The sequence below is a fragment of the Ascaphus truei genome, chromosome 7 (assembly GCF_040206685.1).
Source record: "Ascaphus truei isolate aAscTru1 chromosome 7, aAscTru1.hap1, whole genome shotgun sequence".
Taxonomy (NCBI): Eukaryota; Metazoa; Chordata; class Amphibia; order Anura; family Ascaphidae; genus Ascaphus; species Ascaphus truei.
In genome coordinates, this window is record NC_134489.1 from 26,079,022 (window position 1) to 26,094,240 (window position 15,219).

General features: G+C 46.1%; 5 non-coding genes and 2 pseudogenes across 5 annotated transcripts; all 7 read left to right on the forward strand.

Moving 5' to 3' along the window:
- The first annotated feature begins 247 nt into the window (after positions 1–247).
- Positions 248–436, forward strand: LOC142500296 (U2 spliceosomal RNA). Its single transcript, XR_012802894.1, has one exon. It is a non-coding gene; the product is annotated as a U2 spliceosomal RNA (small nuclear RNA).
- Positions 437–1,259: 823 nt separating this feature from the next.
- Positions 1,260–1,450, forward strand: LOC142500609 (U2 spliceosomal RNA). Its single transcript, XR_012803147.1, has one exon. It is a non-coding gene; the product is annotated as a U2 spliceosomal RNA (small nuclear RNA).
- A 2,494-nt stretch (positions 1,451–3,944) lies between these two features.
- Positions 3,945–4,117, forward strand: LOC142500189 (U2 spliceosomal RNA; annotated as a pseudogene).
- Positions 4,118–4,940: 823 nt separating this feature from the next.
- Positions 4,941–5,131, forward strand: LOC142500610 (U2 spliceosomal RNA). Its single transcript, XR_012803148.1, has one exon. It is a non-coding gene; the product is annotated as a U2 spliceosomal RNA (small nuclear RNA).
- Positions 5,132–11,300: 6,169 nt separating this feature from the next.
- On the forward strand, positions 11,301–11,477 carry LOC142500788 (U2 spliceosomal RNA; annotated as a pseudogene).
- Positions 11,478–12,300: 823 nt separating this feature from the next.
- On the forward strand, positions 12,301–12,491 carry LOC142500611 (U2 spliceosomal RNA). Its single transcript, XR_012803149.1, has one exon. It is a non-coding gene; the product is annotated as a U2 spliceosomal RNA (small nuclear RNA).
- An 823-nt stretch (positions 12,492–13,314) lies between these two features.
- Positions 13,315–13,505, forward strand: LOC142500612 (U2 spliceosomal RNA). Its single transcript, XR_012803150.1, has one exon. It is a non-coding gene; the product is annotated as a U2 spliceosomal RNA (small nuclear RNA).
- The last annotated feature ends 1,714 nt before the right edge of the window (positions 13,506–15,219 follow it).

The following is a 15,219-nucleotide window of genomic DNA, read 5'->3' on the forward strand; positions in this document are numbered from 1 at the left end:
CCCGCACAACCCTCGAAAGAGGGGATATGATGTGAACTCCCTTGCGGGCCTTGGGCCAGAGGGAGGAAGAGACGGATGTCCTGAATCCTAACGGAGGAAGGCATCAATGTCCCTGGAGACCTAGGCTTTCGGGCTGAAACCTCCAGGGAAACTGGGCACCGAGGACGGGTCTGACTTCGGTTGGACAGTCCAAGGGCAAGCTCCCTATCCACTGAAGTGGACTGGGATCCGATGAGCGAGAGGGTGGACCCTCTCGGGAGGAAAAAAAAAAAAAAAAAAAAAATCTGTTCTTATCAGTTTAATATCTGATACGTCCCCTATCTGGGGACCATATATTAAATGGATTTTTAGAACAGGGAGATGGAAGAAGAGCTTGCTCTGTCCACTCCACGCATTGACCTGGTATTGCAGTACCTCCAGGACCGGTGCACTTCCCTTTGGGGATATTTGGCTTGTATCAAAAAATAGAAACAAATGACTGTCTGACAGAAAAAAAACAAACATGCATTTTTGGCTCTTTCTTTTGCAAAGAAAGAAGAAGATGAAATGACGACAAAATAAAGCCTCCTTCTTTTTGCTGTGTCTTGTTTGCTCTTTTGCGTGGCTTCTTACTTTCTTTTCTTTTCAGCTCCTCCTCGCATGGAGCAGGAGTGCCGCCTGCTGCCTAGCCTAATTCAGTCCGAACGAGCAGATGCCTAAGAAACTCCTGTTGAAGCTGTATCCAAATAGCCTGCATAGCAAACACTGCAGCAGCAAGCAGCAAGCAGCAAGCAGCAAATGCCTTGACTTGCTGGCTTCTTGTCACAATGGCTGGCTGGCTGAAATGACCTGAACTGAAAAGCCCAGCCACTGGCTGCTTGCATGCTTGCTGCCTGAGTTTCATGGCAGCCCGGACGAGTCGGCTAGCAGAGAAAAAGTGGGCGGTTCCTATGCAAATAAGCAGACGAAGCCTGGTGCCGGAAAAAGAACTGGAAGCATGTGCCTTTTTGGCTGTTTGCTGGCCATGCGGGCCCCCCAGCAGTGTGTGCGGCTGCTTTTCTTTACTCCATAGAAAGTCTTTGGCTTTTGCATCCGTCGTCGTCGTCGCCGCCGCTGCTGCATAGACTCCCCGGGGCTGTGTCGGGAGGAGCGGAGGGACTGGAGGCAGGCCTGCTGGGGGAGGAGGCGAGCGGGCAGCCAGCGGCTCCCTCTGCCCTTCTCCCTAAAGCGTAGCGCCCCTGGCCGTCGGGCGGCGCTCAGGCGGGGGCCCATTTCTGGTTATCGCTTCTCGGCCTTTTGGCTAAGATCAAGTGTAGTATCTGTTCTTATCAGTTTAATATCTGATACGTCCCCTATCTGGGGACCATATATTAAATGGATTTTTAGAACAGGGAGATGGAAGAAGAGCTTGCTCTGTCCACTCCACGCATTGACCTGGTATTGCAGTACCTCCAGGACCGGTGCACTTCCCTTTGGGGATATTTGGCTTGTATCAAAAAATAGAAACAAATGACTGTCTGACAGAAAAAAAACAAACATGCATTTTTGGCTCTTTCTTTTGCAAAGAAAGAAGAAGATGAAATGACGACAAAATAAAGCCTCCTTCTTTTTGCTGTGTCTTGTTTGCTCTTTTGCGTGGCTTCTTACTTTCTTTTCTTTTCAGCTCCTCCTCGCATGGAGCAGGAGTGCCGCCTGCTGCCTAGCCTAATTCAGTCCGAACGAGCAGATGCCTAAGAAACTCCTGTTGAAGCTGTATCCAAATAGCCTGCATAGCAAACACTGCAGCAGCAAGCAGCAAGCAGCAAGCAGCAAATGCCTTGACTTGCTGGCTTCTTGTCACAATGGCTGGCTGGCTGAAATGACCTGAACTGAAAAGCCCAGCCACTGGCTGCTTGCATGCTTGCTGCCTGAGTTTCATGGCAGCCCGGACGAGTCGGCTAGCAGAGAAAAAGTGGGCGGTTCCTATGCAAATAAGCAGACGAAGCCTGGTGCCGGAAAAAGAACTGGAAGCATGTGCCTTTTTGGCTGTTTGCTGGCCATGCGGGCCCCCCAGCAGTGTGTGCGGCTGCTTTTCTTTACTCCATAGAAAGTCTTTGGCTTTTGCATCCGTCGTCGTCGTCGCCGCCGCTGCTGCATAGACTCCCCGGGGCTGTGTCGGGAGGAGCGGAGGGACTGGAGGCAGGCCTGCTGGGGGAGGAGGCGAGCGGGCAGCCAGCGGCTCCCTCTGCCCTTCTCCCTAAAGCGTAGCGCCCCTGGCCGTCGGGCGGCGCTCAGGCGGGGGCCCATTTCTGGTTATCGCTTCTCGGCCTTTTGGCTCAGATCAAGTGTCTGGGCTGAGAGGTTTTGCTGAGACTGTGCCCCCTTGGCCTTGAGTCATCGTTCCGGAGGGGACTTAAGACTCATGCTGCTATTAGGGGGGTGCGCCATCTCAGGCAGCGGGAGGTGATCAGGAGCGGACAAGGAGAGAGATGGTGAAGGGCCGGCGCCTTGGCCTTGGGGGATCGTCCTAACAGACTTAACCCCCTTGCTGCTATAAGGGTGCCGCTCCGGAGCCAATGTTGTGTTTGGCGGACAAGGACGAGAAGAGAGAGAGACGGTGAAGGGCCGGCGCCTTGGCCTTGGGGGATCGTTCTAACGGACTTAACCCCCTTGCTGCTATTAGGGCGCTGCACCTGGAACTAGAGGTGACGGTGATCGTGAAAGAGGATGGCGGACAAAGCAAATGAGAAGAACTGCATCCGGTTCCAGATCGTGGGATCCAGTCGAGCCAGTGTCGGTGTTGGATATGTCGTGGAGGAAATTGTGAGAGATTTGCTGGGAGTGGAGTATGGAGACATATACTGCCTTCAGGAGTTTTTGAAAGAAGGAATCATGGATTTAACCTTTGCGGAGGAGAAGAAATGCCGACAGACTTATGAAAAATGCAAAACGATCTTGAGTGATAAAAGAATGGAAGGAATCAGAGTGATACCAAGATTTCTGCAAGTGGAGAGACCGGTAATAGTGCAGATGTTTAATGTGTTCACGAAGAAGGAGGACATTGAGGAATTTCTAATGCACTTTTGTGTAACAGTGAAAGGAGGAACTAAATTGAGAAATACATATGGACTGTATAATGGCAGACGTCGTTTTTGGGTCAGACTCAGACCCAATATAGAGGGGGTGGAGGGATTGATGTATCCACCTGAAAGGTTTTGCATTGGTAGAGATAAGGGAGTATTGGAGTTTCCAGGGCAACCTGAGGAAGTGATGTACAATAAATGTGGGGAAAAAGGACAGCTTTCAGCTAAGTGTGTGGAAGGGAAAAGAGGGGAGTTTGGAAAAGAGACAGAGATTTTGAAGCAAGATGTGTTTAACGAGAAAAATATGAGATCTATAAGTGAAGTAATATTAGAATTGGAAAGAGATAGGGAAAAGCAGATGAAGGAGGAGGAAAGAAAAAAAGAAAAAGAGATGGAAGAGAAAGAAGAGGGCAGAAGAGAAAATAAGGGTGGTTTAGAATCTAGAAGGGGAAGTAGTGGAAAAAAAGAAGAGGAAGAGGAAAGTGAGTGGTCTGAGGTTAAAGTAAGAAAAAAGGAAAGAAAAGGGATGTGCAAAAATGAGAGTGTTGAGCAAGTAGAAAATCATTGGAGTAATGGTAAAAACAGAAGAGGAAATAAGGGTGGTTTGAGTGGCCTGAGAATTGAGCAAGGAAAAAAGTGCAAAAATGAGAGTGTTGAGCAAGTGGGAAATCTTTGGAGTAATGTGGAAAGAAGAGAAGGAAGGAAAGAAGAGAAGGATAGGGGAGAGGAAGGGTATCGTAGCAAAATGGTTTTGATGAGTTTAGAATGTGAATAAATAGAAGGTGAAGGATGAAGAGTGTAAAGGGAATATTGTAAAGAAAAGATTTACAGTGTGTAAAATTTAAGTTTTTCTGAAATGTTTTATTTTACGTTGTTGTAAAAATGGAAAGATGAAAATAAAAAATATTTAACACAAAAAAAAATCTGTTCTTATCAGTTTAATATCTGATACGTCCCCTATCTGGGGACCATATATTAAATGGATTTTTAGAACAGGGAGATGGAAGAAGAGCTTGCTCTGTCCACTCCACGCATTGACCTGGTATTGCAGTACCTCCAGGACCGGTGCACTTCCCTTTGGGGATATTTGGCTTGTATCAAAAAATAGAAACAAATGACTGTCTGACAGAAAAAAAACAAACATGCATTTTTGGCTCTTTCTTTTGCAAAGAAAGAAGAAGATGAAATGACGACAAAATAAAGCCTCCTTCTTTTTGCTGTGTCTTGTTTGCTCTTTTGCGTGGCTTCTTACTTTCTTTTCTTTTCAGCTCCTCCTCGCATGGAGCAGGAGTGCCGCCTGCTGCCTAGCCTAATTCAGTCCGAACGAGCAGATGCCTAAGAAACTCCTGTTGAAGCTGTATCCAAATAGCCTGCATAGCAAACACTGCAGCAGCAAGCAGCAAGCAGCAAGCAGCAAATGCCTTGACTTGCTGGCTTCTTGTCACAATGGCTGGCTGGCTGAAATGACCTGAACTGAAAAGCCCAGCCACTGGCTGCTTGCATGCTTGCTGCCTGAGTTTCATGGCAGCCCGGACGAGTCGGCTAGCAGAGAAAAAGTGGGCGGTTCCTATGCAAATAAGCAGACGAAGCCTGGTGCCGGAAAAAGAACTGGAAGCATGTGCCTTTTTGGCTGTTTGCTGGCCATGCGGGCCCCCCAGCAGTGTGTGCGGCTGCTTTTCTTTACTCCATAGAAAGTCTTTGGCTTTTGCATCCGTCGTCGTCGTCGCCGCCGCTGCTGCATAGACTCCCCGGGGCTGTGTCGGGAGGAGCGGAGGGACTGGAGGCAGGCCTGCTGGGGGAGGAGGCGAGCGGGCAGCCAGCGGCTCCCTCTGCCCTTCTCCCTAAAGCGTAGCGCCCCTGGCCGTCGGGCGGCGCTCAGGCGGGGGCCCATTTCTGGTTATCGCTTCTCGGCCTTTTGGCTAAGATCAAGTGTAGTATCTGTTCTTATCAGTTTAATATCTGATACGTCCCCTATCTGGGGACCATATATTAAATGGATTTTTAGAACAGGGAGATGGAAGAAGAGCTTGCTCTGTCCACTCCACGCATTGACCTGGTATTGCAGTACCTCCAGGACCGGTGCACTTCCCTTTGGGGATATTTGGCTTGTATCAAAAAATAGAAACAAATGACTGTCTGACAGAAAAAAAACAAACATGCATTTTTGGCTCTTTCTTTTGCAAAGAAAGAAGAAGATGAAATGACGACAAAATAAAGCCTCCTTCTTTTTGCTGTGTCTTGTTTGCTCTTTTGCGTGGCTTCTTACTTTCTTTTCTTTTCAGCTCCTCCTCGCATGGAGCAGGAGTGCCGCCTGCTGCCTAGCCTAATTCAGTCCGAACGAGCAGATGCCTAAGAAACTCCTGTTGAAGCTGTATCCAAATAGCCTGCATAGCAAACACTGCAGCAGCAAGCAGCAAGCAGCAAGCAGCAAATGCCTTGACTTGCTGGCTTCTTGTCACAATGGCTGGCTGGCTGAAATGACCTGAACTGAAAAGCCCAGCCACTGGCTGCTTGCATGCTTGCTGCCTGAGTTTCATGGCAGCCCGGACGAGTCGGCTAGCAGAGAAAAAGTGGGCGGTTCCTATGCAAATAAGCAGACGAAGCCTGGTGCCGGAAAAAGAACTGGAAGCATGTGCCTTTTTGGCTGTTTGCTGGCCATGCGGGCCCCCCAGCAGTGTGTGCGGCTGCTTTTCTTTACTCCATAGAAAGTCTTTGGCTTTTGCATCCGTCGTCGTCGTCGCCGCCGCTGCTGCATAGACTCCCCGGGGCTGTGTCGGGAGGAGCGGAGGGACTGGAGGCAGGCCTGCTGGGGGAGGAGGCGAGCGGGCAGCCAGCGGCTCCCTCTGCCCTTCTCCCTAAAGCGTAGCGCCCCTGGCCGTCGGGCGGCGCTCAGGCGGGGGCCCATTTCTGGTTATCGCTTCTCGGCCTTTTGGCTCAGATCAAGTGTCTGGGTCAGGGGTCAGCGAGGAAGAGCGGTAGCCCTCTCGGCCTTGTGGCATCGGTTGGAAGACCTTAAGCCACATGTAGCTATAGGGGGGGTGAGCTTTTTTGAGCAGCGGGGAGCGATCGCCCCATAGCCTTGGGCTATCTTTGGTACGAGGAGGAGGCGTAGCGGACTGAAGATGGAAGAAGGTGCTTTTTCGTCGGCTTCGGCGCGACTATGGAATACAATACGCTTTATGGTGGAAGAGGAGCAGAGAGGTACGAAAGACCTGCGTTTTATTATAAAAGATATTTTCGAAGATCTGCTGGAACTCCCTTATAAGGAAGAGATATTATGTCTACAGGATTTTCCCCGAAAGGGAACTTACGATGTAACCTTCATGCGGGAGGAGAGATGCATGCATGCTTATCAGCAGTGTAAGGAAAAAAAGGAAGATCCCAGACTAAATGGGATAACTGTGTCACTCCTGTTTAAAAAAGAGGCGGAGAGAAAAAACATTGTAGTACATATGTACAACCCGCACGTTAAAGATGGAGAAATTGTGGCATTTCTGAGCCAATATTGTAAGGCGGTTAAATACATTAAAAAAGTATATAATGAACATGAACTTTGGAATGGAAAAAGGGTTTTTTCAGGGATGTTGATCCCGGAGGATGGATCATTTGGCGACTTAAAGCACCCCCCTGCGGTATTTGCAATCGGAAGAAATAAAGGGTTCCTATTCTATTCTGGGATGCCGGATTTTTGTAGGAATTGCAATAAGCATGGACATGACCAGAACAATTGCGGAAATAAAAAAACCTGCAGGAATTGTGGAAAAGAAGATCATGAAACCAAAGACTGCAGAGAGAAAACTTGTAACTTCTGTGGAAGTAAAGACCATCTGTACAGAGAATGCAACAAAAGGTCGTATGCAAATATGGCCAGGAAGATGGTGCCGGCCCAGCAGGAGAGATTCAATGAAAAGAATATGAGGCCGGTAACCGAGGTGATTGTAGAGTTGGAGGAAAAAAGGATACAGAAAGAAAAAGAGACGGAGGAAAAGAGGAAAAGAGAAGAGGCAGCAGAACCCGAGGAGTTGGGAGTGAAAAGGAGCTCCAAGTCGGAAGGAGAGAGATCGGATACGGGGCAGGGTACGGAGACAGAGTGGTCAGAAGTGGAAAATAGGAGGAGAGGCACAGCTTCAAAACCACAACGGGCAAAAGAGTGCAAAAGGATGAAGAGAGAGGAAAGGGTGCCAGAAAGTACAACACATCAAATAGAAGAGCATGGGGTGTCCACTTCAAATAAGTTTCAGCCCTTAATCGGACTAACAGAGCAAGGAGAAGAAGTAATCATTGATGGTGAGCCAGTGTCATATAGGTCGCAAAGTGAGATAATGTTGGGGTCCTTGTCAGAAGACTCAGAGCAGGAGGAGAGAACATTACCTGTCTCTGTGGCTTTAGAGACTCAGCCGGTTTCAGAAGCAGATGAAATGGACACGGCTGCTGGGCCAGATAAGTAAAAACTATCCTTTTTTTTGAAAGATGGCAGGTTACAAAGTAAAGACTGGAAATAAAGGTAACCTGGCCATGGGAATTAAAATTGTGTCATTGAATGTAAGGAGTATTAAGAGCTGCTATAGGAGGGCAGCTCTATGTGATTATTTAAAGACATTAGATGCGGATATACTATTCTTACAAGAATGTGGGATACCGGCAGAAGGTGATTATGTAAAATATGAGAATAGCTGGAAAGAGGGGCCATCTAACTGGTCAGGGAGTAATCAAAATAAAGCAGCAGGAGTAGCTATTTTATTTAGAGGGAATGAAGTGGAGATTAGAAGTGTGGAGGAAGTGATTGCAGGACGATTGCTGGTTGTGAATGTCTGTATGAATGGTGTGAATATGAAATGTATAAATGTGTATGCGTCACCAGATAAGAATGAAAGGTATGAATTATTGGAAGTGATGGAGATGTATGTTCTGGGAATTGAGCCAGTGATAGTGGCTGGTGATTTTAACTGTGATATGACAGAGAAGCATCAAGCAGGAAATAAGAGGGATAAAACGATAAATAAACTGAAGAATTGTATGATGGATATGGAGATGAAAGATGCTTGGATAGAAAGTGGGGAAACTGGGGAAGACTATACGTGGAGGAATAAAAAAGGGGAATCAAGATTAGATTACATTTTTGTGAATAAAAGTGTGGAGATAGAAGGGGCTTCCTTGGAATCAAACATATTTTCAGATCATAGAACCCTGAGATGTGACTGTGCAATAACAACTGAGAGGAAGATAAAGAAGGGGTCATGGAAATTGAACGTGGCATTATTGGAGGATAGGAATATACAGAACTTGTTCAAAGATTGTTATAGTAAGTGGAAAAAAATAGGAAATTATAATAAAAATATATTATTATGGTGGGAAGAGGTAAAGATTAAAATTAAAGAATTTTTTAGAAAACAAGGGTATGAGAAAGCAAAAAGAGAAAGAGAATTTTATAAAGAATTGCAACAAAAAGAACAGATGTTGTATAAATTAAGATCAATTGGAATAGAAGTGGATAAGGAATTTGAAATTTTAAGAAGAGAGACGAAGAAAATAATAAAGGAAAGGGGAAGGAGGATAATATATAGGGCTCACGTTGAGAACATGGAAGAAGATGAAAAATGTTCTCGCTTCTTTTTTAAAAAAATAGTGGGAAAAAGAGAGGTGATGGAAAAATTGGAGGGGAAAGATAAAATAGAGGGAATGTTAGGGGAGGCTCAGGAATTTTATAGTGAGCTGTTCAAAAAAAAGAGAATAGATAAAGATCTGGAAGAATTCTTTTTAGAGAATTTGGAAGAACAATTGCAGGGAAAGGATAAAGAAGATCTATCAAGGGAAATAAGTCAAAAAGAAATTTATGGAATAATTAAAAGTTTGGCGACCGGGAAAACCCCAGGGAATGATGGGATAGGGATAGAGTTTTATGTGACTTTTTGGGAGGTGCTAAAAGGAGACTTCCAGAGAATCATACAAGAGTGTGTGATAGCAACAGAACTGCCTTTTTCATGGAGAAAGGGGGTAATAAAATTGATATATAAGAAAGGAGAAAAGGATAAAATTAAAAATTGGCGGCCGATTACACTGTTAAATACGGATTATAAAATCTTAGCAAAAATCATAGCAAATAGGCTAAAAAAAGTAATTGGGTCGGTTATAAGCACAGAACAGGTATGTGGAATACCGGGAAGAAGCATTACAGACAATCTTAGCATCATTCGTGATGCGGTATGGTATACTATTGATAGGGGGCAGGGCGCAGCCATGGTATCAATAGATTTTGAGAAAGCATATGATAGGGTGAATCACCAGTTTTTATTTAAAGTTTTGGAGAGACTGGGGATACCAGGAGAGGTGAGAAGGTGGATAAAAATTTTATATAAAGGAAGTGTAAGTGAAGTGATAATTAATGGCTATAATACAAGATTAGTGAAGATTGAGTCAGGAGTGAAACAGGGGTGTCCCTTGTCACCGTTATTATTTATATGTGCTATAGAGCCTTTATTACGAGGGATAAAAAAAGACAAGGTAATAAGAGGAATTCCTGTGCCAGGGGCAAATGGAGCGCAGATAAAAATGGTGGGGTACATGGATGACATAACGTTGTTATGTGAAAACCCAGTATCAATAAATAGGGGAATAAGAATTATTAAGTGGTTTTGTGAAGCTTCTGGCTTTAAAATTAATGTGGAGAAATCAGAGGGTATGGTAATAGGTAGGTGGAAGTACCAATTAAAGGCAGAGATTCCTTTACAGAAGGAAAAATTAAAAATCTTAGGAGTCTGGTTCTCAAATGATTTAAAGGGAGAAGAGAATTGGGAAGAGGTAAGAGAGAAGATAAAAAAGAAAATTTTGACATGGTCCTTAAGGAAATTAACACTGGAAGGGAAGATAATGGTGATAAAACAGGTTTTGTTGCCCATTTTATTGCATGTTGGAATGGTATATTTGCCGGAAGGGAATTCCTTAAAGAAAGTTGTAAGAGAGATCTTTTATTTTCTATGGGGGTCAAAAATGGAGAGGTTAAGGAGGGAAGAAATGATGAAACAAAAAAAGAATGGGGGGAAAGGTTTTCCTGATGTAAAGATGTATTTGGAGATTAAATTTTTCTCGTATTGTATAAAGAAGTCTCGTCTGAGTTGCATGACTGGATGTTTCCTTAGATATATTCTGGGTTTTTTGTTGAAAAGGTATAAATGGGTAGAAATAAATAATACTAAACCAATGTTAATAACACAGGCACCGGTGTTTGTACAAATAGAGAAAATAATAAGGAGATATGAGCTAAAAGAAATAGAAATAGGTTTCTTAATAGATCAAAAGAAATTAACAAGAATATTACAAGAAAAGGAGGTGATGACTGGAATTTATAATTTAAATGATATAGAATCAAGAAAAGTATGGGGAAATTTAAGTTATTATAAATTAATGAATAGTCAAAAAGATCTGGGGTGGGAGGCAGCACGGGACTGCCTCACGACTAGGGAATTTCAGCATAGAAGGGGATTAGTAGGAAGAGCTAAATGTCCGAGACAAAGATGTGGGGGAGATGAAACACCGTTACATGTTTTTTGGAATTGTGCGTTTTCTTTAAAAGTATGGAAACAAGCAGGACCATTATTTAAAAAAATAGGGGGTCTGAAGAGAGTAGACCACGAAGTGGTTCTGTATGGCAGGATGGCATGCAGCTCAGACAGACACCAAAAGCAAATATGGCTGATGGTTAGCTGTATAAAAGAAGCACTGTGGAAATGTAGAAATATAGCTTTGTCAAAAAGAGAAGAATTGACTGTTAATGATTGTATAAAAATAGCTTTGAGTTATATGTACAGGTATTATATAAGAAGTCAGGGAGAGATAGGAGAAGAAGAGGCAAGAAAAATATGGCAAGTAGAAAGGTGGAATACTATTGTTGTATAAGTGAAATGTAAATAGATAAAAAAGGATGGAATAGGGTAGAATGTAGGATAAATATAGGAATGGGAAATATGCTTTTACATTAAGGAAAAGAAGTAGTAGAATGGAAATTTGAGTAGTAGCACTAGGTGCGATGTACGGGTCCTTAATGTGGAGTACGGGAGAGAAGAGGTGGGCCTGTGCTCCACTCTGCAGCTCTTTAGCTGCGGAGTAAAAGCATAGGAGGTTATTCGTATTTATAGATATGAACAATTTTTATTACAAAGATGGAATGTTACAATGGATGTATGATGTAATTTTTTTGGTGTTTTTTTTTTGGTTTGTTGTTTTTCAAAAAGTAACATTGTAAAACTAAGAAGATGTAAATAAAAATCATTTAAAACAAAAAAAAAATCTGTTCTTATCAGTTTAATATCTGATACGTCCCCTATCTGGGGACCATATATTAAATGGATTTTTAGAACAGGGAGATGGAAGAAGAGCTTGCTCTGTCCACTCCACGCATTGACCTGGTATTGCAGTACCTCCAGGACCGGTGCACTTCCCTTTGGGGATATTTGGCTTGTATCAAAAAATAGAAACAAATGACTGTCTGACAGAAAAAAAACAAACATGCATTTTTGGCTCTTTCTTTTGCAAAGAAAGAAGAAGATGAAATGACGACAAAATAAAGCCTCCTTCTTTTTGCTGTGTCTTGTTTGCTCTTTTGCGTGGCTTCTTACTTTCTTTTCTTTTCAGCTCCTCCTCGCATGGAGCAGGAGTGCCGCCTGCTGCCTAGCCTAATTCAGTCCGAACGAGCAGATGCCTAAGAAACTCCTGTTGAAGCTGTATCCAAATAGCCTGCATAGCAAACACTGCAGCAGCAAGCAGCAAGCAGCAAGCAGCAAATGCCTTGACTTGCTGGCTTCTTGTCACAATGGCTGGCTGGCTGAAATGACCTGAACTGAAAAGCCCAGCCACTGGCTGCTTGCATGCTTGCTGCCTGAGTTTCATGGCAGCCCGGACGAGTCGGCTAGCAGAGAAAAAGTGGGCGGTTCCTATGCAAATAAGCAGACGAAGCCTGGTGCCGGAAAAAGAACTGGAAGCATGTGCCTTTTTGGCTGTTTGCTGGCCATGCGGGCCCCCCAGCAGTGTGTGCGGCTGCTTTTCTTTACTCCATAGAAAGTCTTTGGCTTTTGCATCCGTCGTCGTCGTCGCCGCCGCTGCTGCATAGACTCCCCGGGGCTGTGTCGGGAGGAGCGGAGGGACTGGAGGCAGGCCTGCTGGGGGAGGAGGCGAGCGGGCAGCCAGCGGCTCCCTCTGCCCTTCTCCCTAAAGCGTAGCGCCCCTGGCCGTCGGGCGGCGCTCAGGCGGGGGCCCATTTCTGGTTATCGCTTCTCGGCCTTTTGGCTAAGATCAAGTGTAGTATCTGTTCTTATCAGTTTAATATCTGATACGTCCCCTATCTGGGGACCATATATTAAATGGATTTTTAGAACAGGGAGATGGAAGAAGAGCTTGCTCTGTCCACTCCACGCATTGACCTGGTATTGCAGTACCTCCAGGACCGGTGCACTTCCCTTTGGGGATATTTGGCTTGTATCAAAAAATAGAAACAAATGACTGTCTGACAGAAAAAAAACAAACATGCATTTTTGGCTCTTTCTTTTGCAAAGAAAGAAGAAGATGAAATGACGACAAAATAAAGCCTCCTTCTTTTTGCTGTGTCTTGTTTGCTCTTTTGCGTGGCTTCTTACTTTCTTTTCTTTTCAGCTCCTCCTCGCATGGAGCAGGAGTGCCGCCTGCTGCCTAGCCTAATTCAGTCCGAACGAGCAGATGCCTAAGAAACTCCTGTTGAAGCTGTATCCAAATAGCCTGCATAGCAAACACTGCAGCAGCAAGCAGCAAGCAGCAAGCAGCAAATGCCTTGACTTGCTGGCTTCTTGTCACAATGGCTGGCTGGCTGAAATGACCTGAACTGAAAAGCCCAGCCACTGGCTGCTTGCATGCTTGCTGCCTGAGTTTCATGGCAGCCCGGACGAGTCGGCTAGCAGAGAAAAAGTGGGCGGTTCCTATGCAAATAAGCAGACGAAGCCTGGTGCCGGAAAAAGAACTGGAAGCATGTGCCTTTTTGGCTGTTTGCTGGCCATGCGGGCCCCCCAGCAGTGTGTGCGGCTGCTTTTCTTTACTCCATAGAAAGTCTTTGGCTTTTGCATCCGTCGTCGTCGTCGCCGCCGCTGCTGCATAGACTCCCCGGGGCTGTGTCGGGAGGAGCGGAGGGACTGGAGGCAGGCCTGCTGGGGGAGGAGGCGAGCGGGCAGCCAGCGGCTCCCTCTGCCCTTCTCCCTAAAGCGTAGCGCCCCTGGCCGTCGGGCGGCGCTCAGGCGGGGGCCCATTTCTGGTTATCGCTTCTCGGCCTTTTGGCTAAGATCAAGTGTAGTATCTGTTCTTATCAGTTTAATATCTGATACGTCCCCTATCTGGGGACCATATATTAAATGGATTTTTAGAACAGGGAGATGGAAGAAGAGCTTGCTCTGTCCACTCCACGCATTGACCTGGTATTGCAGTACCTCCAGGACCGGTGCACTTCCCTTTGGGGATATTTGGCTTGTATCAAAAAATAGAAACAAATGACTGTCTGACAGAAAAAAAACAAACATGCATTTTTGGCTCTTTCTTTTGCAAAGAAAGAAGAAGATGAAATGACGACAAAATAAAGCCTCCTTCTTTTTGCTGTGTCTTGTTTGCTCTTTTGCGTGGCTTCTTACTTTCTTTTCTTTTCAGCTCCTCCTCGCATGGAGCAGGAGTGCCGCCTGCTGCCTAGCCTAATTCAGTCCGAACGAGCAGATGCCTAAGAAACTCCTGTTGAAGCTGTATCCAAATAGCCTGCATAGCAAACACTGCAGCAGCAAGCAGCAAGCAGCAAGCAGCAAATGCCTTGACTTGCTGGCTTCTTGTCACAATGGCTGGCTGGCTGAAATGACCTGAACTGAAAAGCCCAGCCACTGGCTGCTTGCATGCTTGCTGCCTGAGTTTCATGGCAGCCCGGACGAGTCGGCTAGCAGAGAAAAAGTGGGCGGTTCCTATGCAAATAAGCAGACGAAGCCTGGTGCCGGAAAAAGAACTGGAAGCATGTGCCTTTTTGGCTGTTTGCTGGCCATGCGGGCCCCCCAGCAGTGTGTGCGGCTGCTTTTCTTTACTCCATAGAAAGTCTTTGGCTTTTGCATCCGTCGTCGTCGTCGCCGCCGCTGCTGCATAGACTCCCCGGGGCTGTGTCGGGAGGAGCGGAGGGACTGGAGGCAGGCCTGCTGGGGGAGGAGGCGAGCGGGCAGCCAGCGGCTCCCTCTGCCCTTCTCCCTAAAGCGTAGCGCCCCTGGCCGTCGGGCGGCGCTCAGGCGGGGGCCCATTTCTGGTTATCGCTTCTCGGCCTTTTGGCTAAGACCAAGTGTCGAAGTCAGAGGGCCAGCAGGGATAGTGCTTCCTCGGCCTTGCGGCATCGGCCCCTCTGGGGTCTTAAGCCGTATTGTAGCTATTGGGGAGGTACAACATCCTGTGCGATTCGGAGGGCGAGCACGAGACGGAGAGTAAGGGGCCGGCGCCTTGGCCTTGGGACATCGCCCGAAAGGGCTTAAGTCCCTTGCTGCTGTGGGGGCGCCGCACCCGAGCTTGAGAGCGGACAAGGAGAGCTGAGACAATGGCGTCTGGAGCTCATATGAGGAATACGCTTCGGTTCCTGGTAGCAGAGGCGGAGAGACAGCGAGTCAGCCTGACGTTTTTCGTGGAGACGATTCTGAATGGAGTGATCGGTTTGGCAGCAACAAAAGTGATGTGTCTGCAGGATTTCCAGAAACAAGGGATCTACGATCTGACCCTTTTTGAAGATGCGGATTGCCTGTGTGCCTACGAAAGGTGCAAAGAGATGGCTTTGGATGAGAACATGCGTGGAATCAGCTTGGGACCAAGTTTTATGCTGGAGATGAGACCAGTTGTGGTGCATATGTATAACCCCTATGCACGGAAAGAAGATATTTTTCTTTTTTTAAAGAGGTACTGCATGGAAGTGAGAGGGGGAGAAGAGTTGTATAACCCTTATAAAATGTACAATGGTAAGAGACGGTATTGGGTGCGGTTCAAAGCAGACTCGACGGGGGTGGGGGGAGTGATGCACCCTCCGGCCAGCTTTAGTATTGCCGGAAACAGGGGTTTTCTTTTCTACCCAGGACAACCTACTTATTGTAGGAAATGTTTTCGTTATGGACACACAAGAGAAAAGTGTGAAAAGACTGAGATGGTGTGTCGCAATTGC